The 21,483-nt window shown below is 39.6% G+C and overlaps 1 long non-coding RNA gene across 1 annotated transcript in view; it reads right to left on the bottom strand.

The window, feature by feature from the left end:
* The window catches only part of LOC135986635 (uncharacterized), a 37,301-nt gene extending 27,274 nt beyond the window's left edge, over window positions 1-10,027 (bottom strand). The window contains exons 1-2 of the long non-coding RNA XR_010605908.1: window positions 10,002-10,027; window positions 2,824-2,874 (exon numbers count right to left, since the gene is read on the bottom strand). This is a non-coding gene — a long non-coding RNA (uncharacterized LOC135986635). The remainder of the gene's footprint in view (window positions 1-2,823; window positions 2,875-10,001) is intronic.
* Between the last annotated feature and the right edge of the window lie 11,456 nt (window positions 10,028-21,483).

The raw sequence follows: 21,483 nt of genomic DNA, 5'->3' as shown, positions 1-21,483 counted from the left end.
CTAGCCAGCTGTGTTACAGGCTGTCATAATTAATGTATGGAAAGATACTGAATTAAAGTTACATAAACATAAAATGGTATTTTCTTCCTTCTTGGACCTTCTTTTCACAATGCTAAAATTCTTCCTCTGTCTCCCATGTCCCACAGATAAAATTACAACCAATAATACTATCATACAGAACTAACTGGTTATGGATGTGGTCTTTGGCAAATCCACAGTACCAACTTTATTAATTTGAGCCAAACAGGTAACCAAGCATTACAGTAAATATCTATTTTCTATGTAAATGTTATATACTTTTTACAAGGACACTGCAGAGCAAAGGAAAACGTAGTTGCAGCAAGACTGATCTAGGATCAAACTGTTGGAGGAAAATGTCCTGTCTCTCTCATAGAATCATGGAAACATTTAGATTGGAAAAGACCTTTAACATCATCAAGTCCATCTGTTAACCTAACACTGCCAAGTCCACGATTAAACCACATCCCTAAGCACCACCACTTTAGTTCTGTCCAACTCCTCAACCCTGGGTTGTGCTTGCAATCTTCTTCTACCTGCGGTTCCTGCGATGACATAAGACAGTGTCTGAACTGGAACAAAGGCTCCAGTTCTCTCCCCGGCTACTTTTCTGGGGAAAAGAAAGGTAGCTGGACATGCCTGAGATTTCTGATGTGCTGAATTTGACATCAATTTAGAGAAAAGACATATATCTCTTGCTGATACGTATAGTCCAGGTTCGGTTGGAGTGGGTATGTCTACACTACATCATTCCGTTTAAGAAGAAAGGCTATCAGTGTCTCACCGTGATACTGATGTTTCACTTTTCTAAGCACTAAAGTCTTAGGGCTTTATAGGTCAGCTTCCTAGTGAATAAGAATTAAAAAGTCAGGGAGAGTCTGGGAATATTCTGTCTTACATATTTGCTTCCACACCCGCACAAACACTGAAAGAGTAGAGGCTGAATTGACTGTAGGTACTGTATATCTCTTCTTTCAGACTTCTATGTCCAACACCAAAGCCTGTTTGGCAGCAATAAACTTTGTCTTAAAACTTTAGGGCATCAGAGCAGCGTAAAGAAAATGCCTCTTTTGCTCCTATAAGTCCCTCTAATAAAGTGTCATGCTTTATGTGTTTCTTCTCAAGACTGAACATTTGCTCAAACACAGAAAAATAACTGGGTAGTCTATGCATACTAGCACCACCTAGTGATTTCCTGCAAGAACCATGTGCAATCCCAGCACTTGTAGTATAAAATTAAAATTACATGAGACAGAAGCACTTTAAAATACTGAAACAGTTATGCTAATCTATATAATCTATTGTACATCTTAAATTATTTTAAAATTGCTTCAAAAAGAATTATTCTTGGAATAATGTGTTCTTTCGATGATCTATAAGCAAGCTCACAGGAGACAAAGAAGTTTCTGGAACAGGATTGAAAATACTGCAAAGATTTTTGTGTTACTAAGAAATTCACCGATGCTTAGCCTTTTAAAGACAAAATGATATTTTTTAATCGCTTACTTGAAAATGCACCATTATTGTTTAAATTAATACCTTGCAGCAAAAAGAAAAAAACATATATGGTTTAAGAGAAATTTGGTCTGCATCTGATCAAAAAAGTATTTGCAATGATGTGTGTTCTGTGAATGTAAAAAACTGGTAGGATTGTACACAACACAGAGTTCCACAGTTGGCAAATACTGCCAGGAATAAACTTTCCCGCCCAAGAAAAAAAAAAAAAAAAAACCACACACATTTTTTTAGTATGTTGCAACCCCCAAGTATTGAAATATCTTAGCTATTACTTGAGAACTTTTTCTTTTTGTCTACACAAGGGGCTTTTACTCAATACATAACTAAATTTCAGCATGGTCTTATGGAAATATATAATTCAGATGCATCAGAACTTGGGCATATATAGAACATACAAAATTTAACTTTCAAAAGAAGGGTTAGCATCAATGAATGCAAAGATTGGATTGGCTCTAAGTCCTTAACCTCCCCCGCTGAAGCCAATGGAAAACATTCATTAACTAAACTAAGTTCAAAAAATGCACATATGTATACACATATGTGTATGTGTGTATACGTATCCCTATATATGCATATAGATATTTATTTCCATGTGTACACATATGTATGTACAGTTTGACCTCAGACTAAATTAGACCCTCTAAAAATGCTTTGATGATGACTGTAAAATGGGCTTCTTTGCTTCTCCAAAGTTATGCATATGTCACAATGTGCTAAAAAGCATAAAAATTAATTGAGATTGTCCTTTTAAAAAATGGAAATGCCTAAACCCTGCTTCTCCTTGCCAGCGGCTCTAACCCTCATCAGAGATAAATCAATCTGCAGCAGTGGCAGGCAGCTATTTAAGGCCAGCGGATGGGGCCGGAGCCACGGTAAGTGCAGGAGTGCAGCTGTCACATCCCCAGTCACTGCATTCCTGTGCTCGGGACTGAGTCACCCACACACTCTTGTGAGCAAGCTTGCCATCAATTTGACTTTTTGTGTCTTTTCTCTGTTTGGCATCTTCATGTACCTAGATGCCAATTATTCCCCCTGCACTTGTGCATTATTTTAAATGCTTGGGGCTTGTTTCATATGAACTTAAAGTTCTGAATCCAAAGATTCACTGGAAATGCCTTGAGGTAAGTGGTAAAAGCCAGAAGCTGAACTGGATATATTGTGATCTGAAGGTGCATATGATGTTTTTTTCTTCCTTGACTGGATAACCTCTCTTTAATAAGACCGAAGACATAGTTACATCATGCCATCAAACCACGACAAAGTTGCCTGAACTAATATTGCACAGACCTGAAATTTCCTTCAGCGCAGCACAGCACCATGAAGGGATCCATGATTCATCTGAAAGAAGCAAAACAGAATCAGTACCACACTAATTAGCACACCTGCTAACCCCAGACCAGCACAGCACTGGGTTTGCTGCACTGCATGAAATCATGAAGCGATTACCCTGGACCCTGACGCGTTAACTGTATCTGCACTGTGGTCCAGTTGGGAGTGTGAGGAGACCGAGAGGAGACCTCGTCGTGGCTACAGCTTCTTCCTAAGGGGAAGAGGAGGGGCAGGCGCTGATTTCTTCTTGCTGGCAACACATGATAGGACCCGAGGGATGGGCAGGAAGATGTGCCAGGGAAGGTTTGGGTTGGACATTAGGAAAAGGTTCTTCCCCCAGAGGGTGCTGGAGCACTGGAACAGGCTCCCCAGGGAGGTGTCACGGCCCCAAGCCTGACAGTGTTCAAGAAGAGACTGGACAAGGCCCTCAGACACATGGTGTGACCTGTGGGGTTGTCCTGTGCAGGGACAGGAGTTGGACTTGATGATCCTTGTGGGTCCCTTCCAACTGAGGACATTCTATGACTCTGTGATTCTATGTGAGCTTATAGTACTACACAGTGAACTCTTCTCCACATATCACTTGTTTTCTTTCCTTTGAGAAAAGAAAAATCATCATTATTGCAATTTCCATCTCTTTCTGTGCCATCTACAGGAGCAGATTCAGCCTAGCTGCCAGTCAGTGGTGGCTATATGATCCCAGTGCTGCTCTTCACCCTACAGCTGAGCACCTCAAGGACAGAATGTGGTCCCAGTGTGGTGATTGCTCATGCTGCAGCACCCATAGGGGGCTATAGGAGCTCTGTGGGAAATTCAAGCAACAGAAGGTCTACAAGACATTCATTTTCCTCTGTGACCATTGGATGAGTACTTGGACACTGGAGACAAAGTGTGTGCTGTATGGAAACCTATGAGAGAGAAGAGTATGGGCTCTTGCCTTGTCCAGACACGCAGCTTTTTGATCGTTCTCCTTCAGGTAAATCACCTCTCCTTACTTCCACTGGGAACATTAATATACCATAATCTATGGTATAGACTGTGCCAACTGCATTTTAGTACTCTAGAGTATATGGAAATCTTAAATGTAGATTTGCATTTTTCTACTATTTTTCTGTGGCATCTCTCTCACTCACATTCTGTTGTCATCTACGTTTTCTGTGCCCTGTTTTCACAATTCATTTTCACCTTCCCACATGAAGGATATCTCTGACAGGGGACATTTATATTGTAAGTAACCTAAACATTTTAGTTTGTGCTTACTACACTGAAACTGGCAGTGGTCTTAGAGTGATGGGGAAATGTATGCTCCTGAGTGCCCTTGAAAACACAATGTATTGTACACAGGACCTTCACTGCCTTGAATTTCCCACGTACAGACTCCTACTATTCTCTATGTTACCATTTGCTCATAAAATTAAACTTTTATTTTAAACTTGAAATGCAAATGAAGGGCTAGAAGAGGGGCTGAGGTCTGTCTGCACATGATTCAATCGTGGCTTCCAGGAAGAAAACTGCCCTATTTTAAGATAGGAGAGAAGCAAAATACTCATTGAGTTTGCTGCCTGTTTTGATCAGGAAACCAGCTTTAATACTACCATGGCACCACTTTGTATGTATCCCTTTGAATTTAAAAAAAAAAAAAATAAAAAAAAAATAAAGCAAGTAGGGAAAGACCTAAAAGAGACTTGGGTTTGGCAGTAAGAAGGACTGCTGGGGAAATCCAACAGCTTATAGTGCATGCTTAATAAAAAGATTTCTTCTTAAGAAAAAAATAACTTGCTGTACTCTGGGTTGGCACTTCCCTCAAGGACCTTGATAGAAACCCTGGCAGATGAAGTGCGAGCTCATGTGGGAGATTCAGGAGATGGCACTCCTCCCCCTGGATCAAGACAAGGGTGTAGTTTTGGTTTAGAAGCTGTTCTTCCAAGAAGGATGAGGCAAAACCTCTTCTCTAAGTTATAGGATTCAATATACATATGTACATAAAAACATATATATTAAAGTAGTGAATATGTATAAAACTTCAACAGTCTACAACCCAACCTGCTTGAAGACTACTTTTCTCCATATGTCCCCATTTCCTCCTAACTCCAGACAAGGTAGTTGGAGTGAAAGATGCTGTGGGTCCTGACATGGACCAAAGGAGCAGACAACAGGCTATTGAAACATGAAATTGCCTTGGAGTATGAGGAGACTCTGTTAAATCTTCCTGTTTGCACAGGACAAGACAAATGCAGTTTTTAGTTGCCCTGCTTGGATAACTTCTTCTGTTTGAAAATATAAAATTATCATCTGTTCTAACTAGGAGATGATGGCAATGTTTAGATAGATAATTTCTGTATTTGAGCAGAGTTTGTAAACTCTTTTATGATCTTTAGAAACAAAAGCCCATGATAAGTGTTCACTATTAAGGTATACAGAGAAAATAATGCATTTAAATCTAGCTAAGTCAGTCCTTTTGTCAATAACATTAATTTACACTCCAGTTCCTTCATTGGGTATTTTCCATATATTTTACTCTGCTGAACAACACTTTCTTAATACCTGCTGAAGCATTTACTAATCAAAAAATATAGTTCACATACGTCTATGCTATCTTCCAAATCAGAGTTTGGAAGAAAATTGTAAAGTCAAATAACAAATAATCTGAAGAGGGAAAAGTAAGAAGATCTAGAAAATAAAGAAGTGTTGGAACAGATATTAGAATTTTCCATTGCAAATTATCAACACTAACCGGCTGTCTGGGAAACACTCCAACCTGATGTTGGGTTCTCTTTGATAACGTGGTGTTTCTAAGCAACATTTCTAGTCAGCCCATGTGGATGAGTGGTCAGCCACCACTCTGCAACTTCAAAACATGAATTTCTTTTGTTAGATGCAGATCCAATTTGCTGTTTGGTTTTCATATGAAAAATACAGCAGGCTTTTTAAGATACACGTTTTTTTAAAAAAAAAGGAAGCGGTGCTAAATATTGTAACACATTTCAACACATATAGCAGCATGGCTAATTTATTCAATACTACATTAATGAACCCCTTTTTTGTTCTTAAGCTAAGCAGATGGGTATTCAGGTAGCATGTGTTAAAGTTGTCAAGAATTTATGTTCTAATTCCATTCACATAAGCAGCTGAAGGCACTTCTTACATAAGAATGACAGTGATAACAATTAACTGGTCTCTTCACTCAATATGTTTCCACTATAATTCCAGATGAAGTATTTTTCAGGACTTGAACCTACTGAACTAGAATTCCTAGTTCATTCCTTCCAAGCCTTGTATGTGAAAAAGATGTGAATTCCAATCCCCCAGAGTCCATGGACTGCCCATCCAGCTTGGATCTACGCTTTGCACGCATTCAAGTGCAAGACGTCTACAATGATTAGGTAATTCATAATTGAATTTGGATAATTCAATTATCTCACCCCAAAATAATTTTATTTTGATATGTAGGGATTCATATCACTGATAAATAAAGAGCAAGCATGTTCCTGTGAAGTGAGAAGTAATCAGTTCTGCAACAGACGGGATTTCTCACTCTTACGGTAGAAGGGAACCAGACCTGTTCTTGGCTGATGGACACTGAGCCAGAGAGAGTCCTGCAGACTGCTGGCAGGGATGGGGATATGGTGGAGCCACAGGAGATCACTGTTTTCACTGAAGTTAGGAGCCATTTTCTGCGGCTGTGCTTGCGTCTCAAAGAGACTGACTTCAGATTGCTGGCAAGGACAGTTGCATTCCACACTCAGGCAGAAAATATTTTCGATTTCTATAAAATCATCCTATCAAAATGAACATATTTATCAACTCAGATCTGGAATACGTGCATCCTACCAGTGCTAATTATAACGAGACATATGGTTAAACAGCATTTTAGATTGAGACAGTTCGGGGAATTTCTATACCTATGGTTTCTTCTTGACACTGGAATCTTTGTTATGGACATCTGTCAGGATGCAAGTTCCAGCAGGAATGTGTCACACAGCTCCTCAGCTCCTTCTTCCGATCTTTTCCTTCCATATTGACATAAAACCCACAGTAGGTGACAGAAAAGTTGCTTGCACCTGGCTCATGGCTAAAAATAGTGAGCCATTAAACTTTGATGATCCTCCATTTAAATGGAGCAGATTTGGATAAAAGATGGCAACTATCCAGAGCAAATGGTTATTTCAAGCCTGATTCCCAGGAAAGATAGCAATTGAAATACAGATTAGTTACCGAGAAACGGATCATCTGATACACCTTATCTAAAGATCACCTGAGGTATAGGAAAAGGACTTATAGAAGTTGTTTCCTCTGAGATCACTTCATAGGAAAGAAAGAGGAAGCAGATAGGACTCAGAAAAACTCAGTAGTTCAGACCTGAAACTGGAGAAGTGACATGGACAGCCCAGAAAACTCTGACCCAAGGAGAGAAACCCTCCAAGGTAAAGAGGAAACTGAAGCAGGAGGCTGAATGTGGAAATGTTTTGTCCACAGCTGTGTACTTCTAACTCTAGCTGAAGCAAGATGTGATGGTTTTTGTTACCCATCTATTTGACTCAGCTCTCCCATATCTTTGAGAGGAGAATGTTCAAGTTAATGTTGGCCATAATGTGGAGTTCTGGGAAAAGATATGCACGGAGAAGCAAGGGAGGAGGTGATGGGCCGTAGGGAGTCTTGCTTTTCTGAAATAATAGTAGATAAAAACCATATCAAAGAAGTCTGCCAGAAAGAGAAACTGAAGCTTAGTGAGACATAAGAGAGCTTAAAACATTAGATATCTTGTAATATTACCCAAACACAGCAGCTTGGAGTGTACAAAGAGAACCGAGTTTTATCAAGGCTGTGACACACACAGTTCTGGAAAAATTAATTCATCTAGCCTGCAGCTATGTGTTCCTTTCTTAGCACACTGGCTCCCCTTGTTACAGTCATGAGAGTAATTCTGTCACGCGGTCTCCCTTTTACAACAGGCAGCCTTCACACAGGCCTGAATTTTAGCTGCTTATGTGCATCGTGCCAAGGTACAATACATGCAGGGGCCTTTTTGACCTTCTTTGAAGCATCCACCGGGGACCCAAACAGTCTGTGGACTCCCTGAGTGCAGTGAGGAAACCACTGAGTGCATTTTGTGGCATTTCACAGCCACATGGCAACATGACCAGACAGATCAGAGGTGCAGGCACCATCCCTCCCTTGGTCTGGCTGCATGCACTGGGGACACCTCCCACCATAGCACCGGTGGAACAGCATTTTATGCCTTTCTCCACCAGTGCTGGCAGAGGCATTTTTCCTCAGTATCCCTGGGGTTCCCTGTAGCTTCATGGAGACAGACAGTCTCCTCTGGAGACTTACTGAAACCACTGAAAATCTGTATTGTGCTGTCAACTTTCTATCTTTCGGCGTGCATCATGAGCAGAACTTAGGTGACATAGCTCATAACACAGAAACCTCATTTACATTCCTGAAATTAAAAAAATAAGCATTATATCCAGTGGGAAAGGCTACAAACACACTTCCAGGAAAATACAGATGGAGCTTAAGCAATAAAACTCATTAAAGAAATTCATCTGTAGAAAACTCATCACAAAGACACAGAATGAACTCACAGTTAAACACAGAGCTGAAGGAAGTACTCCCAGAAAACAACTAATCCACATAAATTAATCTTTAATTTTTCTTTAAGCTGGTGCTGAGTTTCGTGAGTTGTGGGGATTGCCCACAAATATATTCGTCACCAAATGCTGCGAAGAGATCTGTGTGACAGGGAGTTCCCATGACTGATCCTGAGAACAGCAGCACAAAGGTCAAACCAGAGGTCCATCTAGCACAGTGTCTTTAAATAGCAGTGAAAAGAAAGTGTAAGTGCTAGGTAAACAAGAGAATATTTTGTCTACTACGTATCTCCAGCTTCTAGTGCTCTGCAGATAAGTGACTTCATAAGCCAGATGTTGCAACTTTGTGGTTAGTACTGCTTGATTTTCTGCCCATGATTTTAACTGGTCAGTTCATCTGTGGTTCGGACCATGGACTCATTTCATTTTCTCTCTCATGAGCATTTTCATGCTTTCTACCATGCAGGCCACTACACTTGAAGTAAGTTTTACCTATTGCTTCATTTGATCGTCCCCGTCTTAAAAGTCAGCATTGCTCCAGAAAAACCTCTGGGGAAGTAGTAATGAAAAGATTAATGAATGTATCTCTCAAATGGTGCTTGTGCTCTAAAGCTTGATCAAAAATCCCACTGCTGACTAAGCAAAAACCAGCATTGATTTGAGTCAGATACGTGCTGCTTCCAATGTGATTTTGTTTTGAGACAGGCCAGAAAGTCTCAGGGCACTTGGATACTCAAAAGTCATATAAACTGAGTTTGAACTTTAGATCCTATATTACTGAGTTTTGTTCCCAGATTTAATTAAAGTAATAGTGTTTTCATTGGAAATACAAACAGTTAAGAATTTGACAATAACATTTGGAATCATTATTATGCAATGTGCATCAAAATATTTTTGTCATTTAACATGCTTGGTGAATAGTCATGAAAATCCAGTAAATAGCTAAAACAGAGTTTAGTGTTATAGTACAAATAAATATTACAGTTCCTTTTGACAACCTTCATAATTCTCACCAGTCCATGATTATGCTACTGAATACTGTGTAAAGAGTAGCAGAATCCTCAAAGCTCTAAGAAGTCACTGAAACCTCCTTGGGTGTTTGATGAACTTGCTTCTTGTCATTGAGGAGATCAGCTTTCTACACCATGAATGACACCCAAACTTGAAATTCACCAGATGGGTCAGAGTCTTAAAAGCCTCTCTTTCCCATCTTTGAAAATTAGGTGGAAAGAATAAATAATCCCTGTCACAACTGATCAATCTGGCAGGACTGACATTTGTCATTTGCCCTTTTTTATTTTCTCCAAAATTTCTTTATCGAGACCATAGGATGAGGTCATCCTCGCTGAGGGCCTTTTCATTTTCTCTACCAGATAGCTACTGAAGTCTCAACACAAAGCCATATTCTATATCTATGTCCTTTGCACATATACACCCCAGCGTGTTCTTCCCAAGTACCAACTCCTTCTGTTGGTTCCCATTGTTCATTTTAAGCCTTCTTATTTTAAGATGGACTGCACACCATTATCTCCCCCTGCTCACCTCAGTCTCCACCATGACATTTTCGCTCCTCTCTCCAGGATGAGTTAAGATGTAAACCTTTCAGTGGCTCTTCTATGGGGAGCTTCTTAAGGAGGCCAATGCGTCAGTTAGTCTACCTTCTGCTTTTCCATTTTTTCCAGGGAGAAGCCTGCAGGCAAACCTTCCTATTACTCTACTGCCCCAAGCATTTTCCTCCACTTAGCTGTCCTGTTCTGCTGTTCTCCTTAGTTTAGCTTTAAAAGGTTCATTCCTCCTCCCCTCTTTCCTGTCCTGTTCTCCCAGCTTTCAGCTTTTGCCCAAATATGTTCTGATGTCTCCATAGGGTCCCCTTGCCAAAGAACCCGTGCAAGCCTGTGACCCCTCCTGCCCCTCTTTTTCCAGTTATTCGATTCAAACCTTCCTAATCAGTTCCAGTTGAGGTGCAAATGCTCAACCACAGGAAATTACACTTTGGTTTATTTGGAATCCCTCTGACAAACACTCCCCTACTTCAGAGGATTGTACAGGGGGAGTCCTTCCAGGATCAGAACACTTTCCAAAGTCTTGGTTTGATTACCCAAAATATTTCAGGGTGCAGAATCAAAAATATTCACATTCTTTTAGAAGTCAGGACATACTTTATTTGAACCTTCCACCTCAGTGATCAAGAGATGTGTCCTAAACACCTTGTGAGAGATACTTGGAGCTCCTTGCTTGCATGGAGTCAATTAGAGTATGAACAAGCACGGCTTGGCACCTTCGGGTTCTCTTTGCAGTGATGAGGTACCTGCCCTGGCAGTACCTTTGTAAACTGCATCATTTATCCTGCATGGCATCTAAAAAAAAAAAAAAGTTCAAATTGCAGGCTTGGCCCTTCAACATGCTTAGCATTAAGCATATAAATAGTTTAACTGATGTGAAATAAATCACCTACTTGCCTGCACATGTGATTAAATGCTTTGATGGATCAGGCCAGAATGCTGAACGCATTGTTGAATCTAGCAATGAGTCTGTATATAAACAAGATCTTTACAAACTGACACAAACATAGCACTTGTGGCTCTTTAAGAATCATGTAACTGAGTTCAACCCTGGCCTGAATGCATTGACTTTAATAGGAAAAGGCTAGTTTAGCCTTATTTCATTTTTGATGTAAAGACAAACTGCTTAGGAAAAAGTCCATGGTTCTAATTTTATTAGTTACAGACCTATTTTCAACATTGCTATACAATATCATGTGATGATTTATGATATTGACAAAATGCAAAAACTTTCAAAATATTTGGATTTCTATTTTTACTGAGCCCCGGTTGCTTTTATGAAGGATGGTGTTTGTGTTATTGGCCACTGGAGCCCAGCTGAGAACATCAGAACATTATCCTGCCCTGCCCCTGCAAGTAATGAACTCTTTTCCAGTCTGTAAAATGTTGGTGTTTTGTGGTTTCCTGGAAGGGAGATAGAAAGCAACTAGCAGTGCCTGCTCCCCCTGAACGTGGTGTCGGGGCTGTCAGTTTGTACCAGAGATTGCAGTGCCCACCCCCCTGCAGGCATTAGTGCGGAATTATTTTCTTACTTTGTTTTATTTTACCATCATGACTGTATCACTGTAAGTAATCTCCGACCTCCAACTGGTACAGCTCCACTAATAGCCAGCCTGTTAGCCACAACTCCATGTACCAGGACAAGTAGCGACGATGTTTTTATAGCATCAAAAGTAAACAGGCATTTACACATACAGTTTTGATCTTGATCCTGTGCCAAATTTTTAGAAGTTTATTTTTAATAGTTGCCATGAATTTTCTTAAAACTTGTAGCTCTTCTTTCTTCCTTCTACTTCTATGTTGAAACATATCACAAACCATCACAAATAGGATTAAACTAACCCTCCCCAAAGCCTCCCAAGAGAATTGCTAAAGATTTCATATCCTACTTTAATCAGTCATTTATTCTGCACTTTGAGAAATTTCTGTGAAGACGGAGCTTCCATTGATTGCAATAAATACACATAACTGGGATTATTTGTGTAGGCTAAGAAAATTGATTAAAAAATAGAAGTGACTATTTAGTTTTGTAGATGGCTTCAGAAATATTCCAGCTTCTCTAGTGCTCATCTCCTACTAAAAGTGAAGGATCTGTGCACCTCAGACCTGCTAGCGTTAATGAGAATGATCTCCGCAAACATGCTGTGTGTAGCTGGGAAAGGAAGAGACTCCAATGCTCTTGCTTGTTAACATTCTCCTTTGTTTCTGCCCACTCCAACTGAAATGCTTCCTAGCTGTTTTGCTGGCAGCTTTAGCAGCATTAATGCATTCCAAACTAGAAAAGTTTCTACTTTAATATCTTACAACTAGCTCAATATGTACTGACCTCAAACCCAGGATAGTAGTAATTTGATATTGCAGCTCATTATTGTTACTCCCAGCAAGTTTCCCCTTGAAAGTGCCTGATGCTTCCCCCTCCCTCTCATATGCACCCTCCCACCCTCCATTCAGAATTTGTTTTTAATTGTTCAGGAGAAAAAATTCAGACTGTGAGCCAACAATATATTTCCAGGGGGTACAAGATATTAATAGATCTACATCGTGGCCCCATATATTGTAATAAACTCTGCTGTAATTTGTTTACCCACCGTAGACAGTAACTAACATTCAGATAAATGGAGTTGGCGCCTGCAAGATTTATGATATACTTCTGTGCTTAGCAATGTTTAATCAGAGAGTTAAAATATTACAGTGTAAAATCCTTTACAAGCATGCACAAACAGAGAACTACCATTAGAGGCTTGGCAGACATACTCGGTGTCAAATAGTACCTCCAGACACTCTCAAAACACAAAGAGGAATATTCAAAGCAGCTACTAACTGACTAGCATTATTTGAGAACCACGTCAGAGCTCATTTTTTTAGGGGGACTTGCTTTTGAAGTGACAGAATGATAGGCAGGGACAAGTGGGCTTGTCTGCAGAGCCCATCAAGCTGAAAGAAGTTGGGGTGGGTGGAAAGCCTGGAGGTGGGGGGGAAGGGAGGTGAATTTTGGTCAAAAAGGTGGTAGATGCCTGTCACAGAGCTTAGTGTGTTTGGATAAGACAGGCTAGCATGTGGGGGGATCAGCATGAAGCATCACACCTGGAGGAAAAGACAACTAGCTCCAGCCTCAGTGCCATAAGCCTGGCTCCACAAAGTCTAGCCAACATCTGGAATGGATATCAAGAGACACAGTGCAGCCCTGACTGGCGCTCTACTCTACCTTTGTACTTTTCACTGCAAATTGAAAAGCAAAACAGACATCAAGGATATATTTATATAACTGTCTTCAAGCTGCATTTTCTACTCCCATCTGCTGCACATGATAAGTTTCAAGTGTTTTCTAATAAAAAAAGGATTTTTTTTTTTTGATTCTTTTTTTTTTTCTCCTTGCTCGGTATACAGACTGACCTTTTTTTTATTCACAGTTTTAAAGGAACAGTAAATATTTTACAGCCAGAGGAAGTGTCAGCACTGTAAGACTTTCTGCTATTGACATTATTTAACCACGCTCGCTATTGAGCCAAAAGTGACAGGGCCTGAGTGTGTGCGTGTGCAGATGCCTGCATTTGCCTGAGCGTGTAAACGAGCTCGCTCGTCTGCATTTGTATGTGAACATGTGCTTTGGAGAGGATCATTTCTGGGAGTTTTTTGCTTTATTTTCACATCATGTTGTTGTTATGTCGCCCAAAGCGGGAGGGCGGCCCTGTATGTACAAACAGGAGACCCTGTGGTAAACTGCTCTCTGTGAGTGATACGCCAAAGGAATGCAGTCACCATATCAGAAAGGCTCTGTTTTTTCTCTCTGCTTTCCAGCTACGTAGCTGGTGAAACCAGATCAGCATTCTAGTCAGGTTGATTAATCATGAGGAAAATAGCCAGAATGAGAAATGGTTACATTTGACTGTGAAACTAGCAACTTCGCCCGCAGACCAAGGCGCACCAAAATGGCCTTGGCCATACACAGATGTTGGCAGAGTTGTAGGGAGCGTGGCCTGATGCGCTCCTCAGCAAAAGCCAGCTAGATTCGTATGTTACAAAATACATTCTGGACTGCATGGACAATGACACGTATGAGTAGCCTTGAGAAGTACAGTCAACTTCAACATGTGAGAGATAGTAGGAACCAGAGATACTCATCCAGCCCTAAGAAATATCTCCTCTCCAGTACAGAGCAGTGAGCCTGATCCTTATTTACCTCATTTATTGACATAAATTAGAGATAGCTGCATTTGTTGGAGTTATGTTAGTATAAAAGGTTCAGAAAAGTGTTCTCTGAATCCACCAGTGAAAAGTTTCACCAGCAATAACAACAGTAATAACAATCCTTATACAAACTGTCTGGAACATCAAAACTATTATTTGCTGTGACAAGTTACTCCCATGAGAAAGGAGAATCATACTGGAAAAAGCTCCAGTTTCGTTCCTTCATATTGTAAAGTACTATTTTCAGCTGGTTTAGTACTGTGAACAGGAGATGGGGATGTAAAACCTACAGTTCTGTTGTGACTGCACCAATTCACCTTATAAACCTACAGAATTCGTAACATCTCTGTCTACTGCTTTGTAAAATACATAATAATTCACCCATAACAGGGAGAACAAGAGACTTAAATACTGGTCCTAATTAAAATAATCCTGAATTTTCTGTCAGAAATTTATTGCTGTGTTATATAGCCTTTCATGAACAGAAGTTTTTTTCTTTTTCTCCGTGGGAAACAGTACCTTTTTCCATAAGACAACCTTCAAGAAAAAAAGATGTTCTCTTTTAAAAAAGTTTTATTTCTGTAATAAAAATATTTTCAAAAGTGAAAAATATTGTTTTCACCAACATCTCTTATATGAAAAACCCATCATGCCTAATTAGCTCTACTTCTAATATGCTTCAGCTGTTTCAATGAAGAAGCCCGGCATAAGAGCAAATACTTATACAAATATTTATAGCATGTGAAGTTACACACCCTGCATTGTGAGACCCCATTAATTTCAAAAGAGCTAAGAGATGTTCTTAACTGAATTTTTCTAAAGTAATATCAAAATGAGTGCAATCCGAAAAGTGGATCATTTCATAACATCTGTTGAAAATCACTCTGTGTTAGCTGAAGAAACATATTTGCCCTCTTCCATAATTCACAGGAAAATACAAATATCTGTTTTTCATTTGGTGCTATGTTATCAACAGCAATTATTTTATTAGGTGGTTTGGGGTTTTTTGTGGGGTTTTTTTGTTTTTTTTTTCAATTAAAAGCCTATAACTTCATTGAAACTTACAAGTTTTATTTGGGAAAAAGGGTAACATAGGATTCATGAAACTCACAGTGTTGGTAAAACTGGTGAGAAATCACAAAAACTTTAAGCCTTTTCTTTGGCTGAAACGAGGCACTCTGCATGAATTGGGTAAATTTCACAGGGAGAAAAAAAAAAAAAATTTGCTTGCCTTCCTAATTCTGAAAATATGGTTTCCCTTTGAAATCTTACTGGCAAACTTCAGACATCTTCCCACTGTAATTGTAGGGTTCACTGCTTCTAAAGCTATTGTCCCAAGCAAAGTTATTGAAGCAAATGTTACATATGAAGAAAGATTTCACAGAATCATAGAATGTCCTGAGTTGGAAGGGACCCACAACGATCACCGAGTCCATCTCCTGTCCCTGCACAGGACAACCCCACAGTTCACATCATGTGTCTGAGGGTGTTGTCCAGTCTCTCCTTGAACACTGCCAGGCTTGGGGCTGTGACACCTCCCTGGGGAGCCTGTTCCAGTGTCCAGCACCCTCTGGGTGAAGAACCTTTTCCTAATGCCCAACCCAAACCTCACCAGCACATCTTCCTACCGTTCTATAACCCTTTGAGCCCGACCCCTCAGCCAATTGCTCACCCATGGCATTGTGTGTTTATCCAGCTGTACGTTAGACATTTTGTCCAGGAGAATACCGTGAGACACAGTATCAAAGGCTTTACTGAAATTCAAAAGATCACATTGAATGGCTTCCCTTGGTCAACTAGGTGGGTAACCTTGTCACAGAAAGAAATTAAGTTTGTTAAGCAAGACTTTCCCCTCATGAACTCGTGCTGGCTGGGACCAATGACTGTGTTGTCATTCAGGTGTTTTTCAATAACTCCCAGAATAATCTTCTCCACATGCTTTTAATATGGAAACTGTGGAAAGAAACTCTAGGCCAGTGTTTGGACATAAAGAAGAAAGTGCTTTCTTCTTTCCATATCTAGACTATTTCGCAGTAGTTCTTGAGATGTGTTTTACCATGCATATCCATTCAAAATAAAAGCTAGGTAAGTTTGCTTTCTGGAGAGCAAGAAATTTCTGGTTGCCTTTTAACAGGAGGGTTCATAGATCAAGTGAAAAGCAGGCAGGTGGGTCAGAGGGAAACACCAGCATTTCCTGACACCCCTTACTTGTTTACAAAGTAAACACAAGACAGCTGTGAAAGTGACAGTCTGATATGTTTGCAAGAGTGAGAAAGAAATAGAATAATCTGAAGAAATAGGAGTATATTTCTAAATTTTACAATTCTTGAGTTTATTTAATAATAAACATTTGTACAGTGACTTAGAACATGTTCAATATCATGTAGCTGTCATGTAGATGTATTTATATTGTCTCATTTGTTAAATTTGGATGGAAGGAGTTGTTGTCTACAGAAGGTCTAAAGAAACCAGAAAGTCATCTGTACGTAGTTTGTAGTGAGAGGGAAGATCTGCAGCAAACCATACTACCAGGTCATCTCATACTACATAGAAAGTAATTAAATTACCACACTGTAGAGTTAGGCATCCCATGCTGAAAGGCACTGCCTGCAAGTTCAGTATTGAGATTACATTAAACCCCTAAATATGCTGAGTGAGGTTCAGTTTCTGAGCTTGTTCCTCCCTCACATTTCATGTGGTGTATTTCTCAAACAGGGAACCGGCTCATTCTCTCTGTTTACGAGTATCTGCCTGATAAAGTAGAACTGAAAACACTGTATTGTACTGGAGCGTGAAGAAGTTCGGAGTTCAAAACAATTGCCTGCTACAAAAATAAAGGAAGGCCTTTCCTATGAAGTCTGTGAACTCAGAACAGGGATACAGAACAAGTCATTGCCAATAACTTTAACTTCATTTATCTATATTTGGCAAAAATTGTGCTGCAGCTGGAGATGAAATGCTGAGCTAAATAACTGCAGCGACGTGAGCTCCAAAACAGCAATTACTAAGCTGTGCTGCCTTGTGTAAGATTTTACTTTTATTTATTGTATTTAAAGCAACTCTCTAGCTATGTACAGTACAACAAGAACTGCCTGATCAAATAATGCCTGATTGCAAGGCATCTCAGCTCCACTGTCAATATAGTTAAGTGTTTAGCAATGCAAACATGTCTTTCATGAAGCCAGATTAAAGTGGTGTGCATGATAGTTTTACCATTCTACATACCTTTTTATTGTCTCTAACTGGAAGGAATAACTCATTTTCAACCTAAACCTGACTTATCACAAACACTGAATGTATTAAATTTATTTCTTCTTATTATTAGAACAACTGTTGGTAGTTTTGAAAGGCTGAAGGAAAGGGGCACACAATCCCTATTAGCTGCTGTAGAGAAACCCTCCATCTCTAAAGGCTTGGTTGTTTAACCTTTCTTCATGGTTATGAGAACAAAAAAACCCTATATTAATAAAGCTGCTATAGGAACTGCTTATCAATGTGATTTCTATCATCTACCCTTTTAAAAAAGAGGACAAGAAAGTTGAGGTTTTTTTCTGCAGTGTCATCTCTTCCTTCCTGGTGGATGTCTGTTCTCAAGTGTGAAGTCCAGATAGCTGTAATTGCCAGTGTTCTTCAGTACTAACTCCACACACGTCTACTATTACAGTGGAACCTCACAATGGCTTAATCTTAAGCACAAAGAAGAGATACAAGAATATTGAACAAGTTTCATCACACATAAACAACTTCACCTAGGGAAACATTGACATTTCTGGGAAAGAAAAAGAGAAAATGAAGTTACATGACTGTTCCTCTAGTAGGTCTAGAAAATGGATGCTGACGCCATAAATCTAGCTTGTTCCCAAAAAGTAATGTGACTGAAATAATATCACAGTGCCAGAAAAGCTGACTAATTGTCTGGATTCCAAAGGTGACATAATTTTTCCAAGATAACATAGTATTATTCGTAGTATTCAGTCCTTCAGACAGTGGATTTTGTCCTCATTTGCCATATTTCTAACTTTCTTTTACTTTACTTCCACAACCAGAAATCCTGATACAGAGCCTTCCCTTCTTCCAGTTTCTTGTTAATTCATGAGCTTTTTAATTCAAACCAGAACTATCTCAGTCATTTTCTAGATGTGGACTGCAGCACTTCTTTGGGACATCCTGCGTTTCATTGTCTTGTTCCCAAAACTTTAGGGCTAATGGATCATTGCTTTCATTCAAATTAATCAAAATTACTCTGTACTCTTATAATTTAACTTCTAATTGAAGGTAATACTGAAAATAATTCTTAATATTGTTCCAGATTTCATCTGCAGACCACCTCACATGACTTCATTGATTGACCACTAGTCATTGGTGAATACAAAACTGTTGATCTATTGTACACAGAACTGGTGATGTTTGTTCCTCATTACCGACATCCTAGAAAGAGTTATGTCAGTGGAAGAAGCCATCCAGAAAACAGTAGGTCATATTTCTTAAATTTCTCACCAACTTCATCTAAGGAGAAGCAATGTTAGATTTTTTCTATGCTTAGGGAGCACCAAGCTGGCTGCTTGCATATCCTGGGATGCTTCTCCATTTATTTCAAGACACTGAAACCTGAAACCTCCTGAGACAGATAGAAGTGGGAGGCTTGCTTCTTGTCACCTTCTCTAAATTTATGAGCCTGTCTCATTTGATGGAATCAGTTTTAGTCTGGCACTATGCATACAGATTTTGCGATTCCAGTCTAGATCTTGTGATTCCACCCTCTGCTAAATTGCTTGATTTCTTAGTGGAAAGGAAAGCAAAGCAAAACGAAACAAGCCAAGGAAAGGAATGCAAGTTCTGTATGAATCTTCAGGTTTCTTGATGGAACTTATTCACCTTTTGTTACTGGATATAATCACCTGTCAAAGCTTGGCTTCTCTCTTTATTTATCCACACTACGTGTCACTTGCAGTTCCATAGGCACAATGAAGAAGCATTTCAACATGTTAACCTACAACTGCATCACCACCTAAATTTTCTGCAAGCTACAGTTCTTCTCATAGTTTTGTTATCACAGAAGACCTTTCAGAATGGAAATGAGGAATTGCTAAGCACATGCATCTAGCAGCCATTTACAACCTTAGACCAGCTCTATTGTACTGACTGAGAAGCTAATGCAGAAGTCCCTCTAATCTTCTGATATTCCAGTCTGAATAGATCAGTTACCAGCTGCTCTTCACTGCCAGGTCCTTGCACCTTGAAGGACATCAAAACCATATCATGGTTTACTCTTCCTTTGCAGAGTCACTAAGAGATGGCAGAGCTAAACATTTCAACAGCAACCTCTTTAAACTCAGTAAACCAAATGAGCTGAAGCGTTCCAGCATCATACCTAGTGCTTTTAAAGTATAGTCCCTGTTTTCTGCTTTTACTTCAGAAAGCTCATACTTACATTGACTTCCTGCTAAAAGAGACTGCCCACATACTTGCAGGGTAATCTCACTTGTACCAGAGGCTGCTAGCGATTAACTCTCTGGGTGTTACTGATGTTGACACTCTGATATATGGCCCTTTACTTCTACTTTAATATCTTACAGCCATAGCACACGTTTAAAGTTGTTTGGGCTGTGGTGCTTCAATATAACATGAAGCAGTAAATACAGCAACATATAATTTACAATGGAGAGTCTATGTTTTTCTTTCACATATAGAATACATCCAGAATTCTTCCTTTTAAAGTAAAGCTTCCTTGTCCATTCATCACACACCACTAATCACCACCACTTAGGCATCTCAAAGAAAGTGATGTACCATGTATCAGAAAAACTGACAGGACAAATGACTGAAATTGAACACATCTGTACAAACTTTGAAGAAACTGCAGGACTGTTATACAAACAAAAATAATGGTGGCCACATTTCTTTTCTAAAAATGGAATAACTCCCCTGCCATTTACAACAGTTTAGTATTTGTGCACCTCCACGAGTCTTATACCCATTCTTCCTGAGTGATTCTGAGGCCTAGGTCATGGTTCTGTTGTTTTGGAAAGATCAAGAGCTAGTCAAGTACCTCACAAAATAACAGACTAACTCCTTGTATTTAGCAGGATAATAGCACTGAGGAATCTTCTCCTTGCTAACAAGGTTATAGTCTGAGGAAGATCTACGCTCATACAGATCTCTGATTGCATTTACTATTTGCATTGAGATCTGCTTTCCATTATCCAACCCACTACTCTTTATACCTTATTCTTAGCTATTAAGTGGGAAAGACTGGTGGTGAACCTTGTGTTAATGTATATGATTACCATGGTAATGGAAGAATTTGGTATCTTCTTCAAATTCCTGGTATGTACTGGCCACCCTTTGTCTGCTCTACTGTTTTCCTCCTCTTGGCGAGAGTGTCACCTCTTCTGTTCACAGTTCCTCTGAAGTAAACTGGACATCAAAGTCTATATCATCTCCACATCTGGTCAGATAAAGACACAAGAAAACACTAAGCCTTTGAAAATAAGAGGCTTCTTCTGGAGCAGAAAGCATTTCAGCTGAAAGCCAAGGGATAAGATAAAGGCACCTCGTAGTTTGTCCCACTCCTGCCTCAAGGAGACACCCTGCTTTGCCCTCTTAGAGATTTGCAGCTTCCCATGAGGCTCTGACATCCTATTTTCATAGGGTGCCTGCAGTGCAGGTAAATTACTGTCACAGCAGTAAGGTAATTCCCATTTCCACAGCCTTCTAATCTGCCTCTGCCTCATGTTCACTTCAGCTCTTTATGCTGATTTTGAGACTAATTCTTTCCTTCTCATGCCAGCTGAAGGCCAGGCTCTACCAGCCTTTGAGCTTATGGTTTACCATATCTGTGAAGCTTATGTTCTTTTTTGTTTATACCACAGAATTCACTTTCACCTGTTCAAAGAATGATTTAGCTCCACGCACAGGAAAATCCTGCATATTTCCACCAAGCACAACGATTGCTGCCATTATAGCAAGACTTCTTGTAAATTATTACTCAGACACAAGACAGTGAGAAACCTCATGTTGATGTGCAAAAGAAGAAGCTAAAGTGGGTCTGTGCTTTTTGCATGGATGTGCATTATTGATAGCTTGAAACCTACAATCATTTAAAAGACTTGTCAAAATCATATTGGACATCATGAATTCTCATTTCAGACAAGGAAATAACTGACTAACTCATATTCTTTGATGGCAAACATTTTCTGAAGGGAAACTATTGTCCTAACCTTTCTGAAAAAGGAAAAAAAAACCATGAAGAACAATTTATGAGGCTTATACTA

The sequence above is a fragment of the Caloenas nicobarica genome, chromosome 3 (assembly GCF_036013445.1).
Source record: "Caloenas nicobarica isolate bCalNic1 chromosome 3, bCalNic1.hap1, whole genome shotgun sequence".
NCBI classification, from domain to species: Eukaryota; Metazoa; Chordata; class Aves; order Columbiformes; family Columbidae; genus Caloenas; species Caloenas nicobarica.
Note: the sequence above shows the minus strand (reverse complement) of the source record. Positions and strands in the feature narration are given on the sequence as shown.